We start from the raw sequence: 3,365 nt of genomic DNA on the forward strand, positions 1-3,365 counted from the left end.
ATCTCCATTCATATATTTGACAGGTCTTCCTGTCAAGTGTATGAAGGGAGATTCCCTTCTTTGATTGGCTCCCCATGGCCCACGTGATCCCAGGGATGCTGCGAACTACCTGCGCCTCTGTGATACATGGGCCCTGCGCAGTTGGAGTTTGAGAGGCCCAGGTGTGGAAGTGTGTGCGTCCCGGAAGCCTTCAGGTAAGGGCGTAGATTTTTTCCAAATCGGAGGCTTCCGCATGCGTGAAGCCTCCGATCGGAAAATACGGCCCATTATCTGGTCATTATAAAATTGCTGTTTGTGAGAGCTTGCTGTGCGCAAATCAGCTGCCGTGTTTTCTACGTTACAACAGTGACTACACTTCATTGGCTGTGAAGTGCTTTGGGTTTTCCTGAGTTTGTGAAAGGTGCGATATAAATGCAAGATCTTTCTTTATGTGAGGTATTCTATTTCTATAACTTTCTTATAGTAACCAGATGCCATAAATATAAGATAGTCACTAATAAATCCAGTAGGGAATTCAGGGGAAACTTCTTCACCCAGAGAGTGGTGAGAATATGAAACTCGCTACCACAAGGAGTAGTTGAGGTGAATAGGATAAATACATTTAAGAGGAAGCTAGATCAACACATGAGGGAGAAAGGAATAGAAGGATATGCTGATAGGGTGAGATGAAGAGGGGTGGGAGGAGGCTCATGTGGAGCATAAAGGAAGGAAGGGGAGGTGGGGTGGCTATGTTAATAAAGGAAGGAATCACTGTAATACAAAGAAATGATATTGGGTCAAAAGATCAGGATAATGAAACAGTTTGGGTGGAGGTAAGGAATAATAAGGGGAAAAAAACACTAGTGGGCATAGTCTATAGGCCTCCGAACAGTTGCAACTCTGTTGGACGGAGTATCAATCAGGAAAAAGTTGAGGCTTGTAATAAGGGAGCATCTATAATTATGGGGGATTTTAACTATCATATTAATTGGACAAATCAAATTGGGCAGGGCTGCCTTGAGGATGAGTTCATTGAGTGTATTAGGGATGGGTTTCTTGAGCAGTATGTAACTGAACCGACCAGGGGGCAAGCAACCTTAGATCTGGTCCTGTGTAACGAGACAGGATTAATTAAGAATATCCTAGTAAAGGATCCCCTTGGAATGAGTGATCATAACATGGTTGAATTCCATATTCAATTAGAGGGTGAGAAGATTGGATCTCAAACAAGTGTGCTAAGCTTGAATAAAGGAGACTATGAAGGTATGAGAGCGGAATTGAGTAGAGTGGATTGGGAAAATAGATTAAAGGGTAAGACGATACATGATCAGTGGTGTACATTTAAGGAGTTATTTTACAACTTCCAAAAAATATATATTCCACTGAGAAGAAAAGGGTGTAAAAGAAAAGACAGCCATCCGTGGCTAAGTAAAGAAATTAAGTATAGTATTTGACTAAAAACAAGGGCATATAAGGTAGCCAAATCTAGTGGGAGGATAGAGGATTGGGAAAACTTTAAAAGACAGCAAAAAATAACAAAAAGATTGATTAAGAAAGGGAAGATGGATTATGAAAGTAAATTAGCAAAAAATATAAAAACAGATAGTAAGTGTTTTTATAGTTATATAAAAAGAAAAAGGGTGGCTAAAGTAAATGTTGGTCCCTTAGAGGATGAGACCGGGAAATTAAGGGTGGGAAATATGAAGATGGCAAAAACACTGAATGAATATTTTGTATCAGTCTTTACAGTAGAAGACACTAAGAATATCCCAACACTGGACAAACAGGGGGCTATAGGGGGGGAGGAGCTAAACATGATCAAAATCACTAAGGAAGTGGTACTCGGTAAAATAATGGGACTCAAGGCGGATAAATCATCTGGACCTGATGGCTTACATCCTAGGGTCTTGAGGGAAGTGGCGGTAGGGATTGTGGATGCATTGGTAATAATTTTCCAAAACTCCCTGGACTCAGCAAAGGTCCCGGCAGACTGGAAAACTGCTAATGTAACGCCCTTATTTAAAAAGGGCAGTAGACAGAAGGCTGGAAACTATAGACCGGTTAGCCTAACATCTGTGGTAGGTAAAATATTGGGGTCAATTATTAAGGAGACAGTAACAGGACATTTGGATAATCATAATTTAATAGGACAAAGTCAGCATGGTTTTATGAAGGGGAAGTCATGTTTGACAAATTTGCTGGAGTTCTTTGAGGAAGTAACATATAGGGTGGATAAAGGGGAACCAGTGGACGTAGTGTATTTAGACTTCCAAAAGGCATTTGACAAGGTGCCACACAAAAGATTATTGCTTAAGATAAAAAATCATGGGATTGGGGGTAATATTCTGGCATGGATAGAGGATTGGCTATCTAACAGAAGGCAGAGAGTTGGGATAAATGGTTCATTCTCAGACTGGCAATCAGTAACTAGTGGTGTTCTGCAGGGGTCAGTGCTGGGTCCCCAACCCTTTACAATCTATATTAATGATTTGGAGGAGGGGACCGAGTGTAACATATCAAAGTTTGCAGATGATACTAAGATGGGAGGGAAAGTAGTGCGTGAGGAGGACATAAAAAACCTGCAAGGGGACATAGACAGGCTAAGTAAGTGGGCAGAGATTTGGCAGATGGAATACAATACTGGAAAGTGTGAGGTTATGCACTTTGGCAGGAAAAATCGTAGAGCAAGTTATTATCTTAATGGCAAGAAACTGGAAAGTACTGGGGGTCCTGGTGCACGAAACTCAAAAGGTTAGTATGCAGGTGCAGCAAGTGATTAAGAAGGCCAATGGAATATTGGCTTTCATTGCTAGGGGGATAGAATATAAAAATAGGGAGGTATTGCTTCAGTTGTACAAGGTATTGGTGAGACCGCACCTGGAATACTGCATACAGTTTTGGTGTCCATACTTAAGAAAAGACATACTTGCTCTCGAGTCAGTACAAAGAAGGTTCACTCGGTTAATCCCAGGGATGAGGGGATGGACATATGAGGAGAGGTTGAGTAGATTGGGACTCTACTCATTAGAGTTCAGAAGAATGAGAGGCGATCTTATTGAAACATATAAGATTGTGAAGGGGTTGGATCGGGTGGATGCAGGGAGGATGTTTCCGATGGTGGGTGAAACTAGAACTAGGGGGCATAGTCTTAGAATAAGGGGCTGCTCTTTCAAAACTGAGACGAGGAGGAACTACTTCACTCAGAAGGTGGTAGGTCCATGGAATATGCTGCCCCAAAAAGCTGTAGAAGTGACATCATTACATAAATTTAAAACAGAAATAGACAGTTTCCTAGAAGTAAAGGGAATTAAGGGTTACGGGGAGCGGGCAGGAATTTGGACGAGTCTAGGTTCGGATCGGTCATGGCCCTGTGGGTAGCGGAGCGG

The sequence above is a fragment of the Somniosus microcephalus genome, chromosome 9, assembly GCF_052327205.1.
Source record: "Somniosus microcephalus isolate GS21.2 chromosome 9, FLI_Smic_1.0, whole genome shotgun sequence".
Classification (NCBI taxonomy): Eukaryota; Metazoa; Chordata; class Chondrichthyes; order Squaliformes; family Somniosidae; genus Somniosus; species Somniosus microcephalus.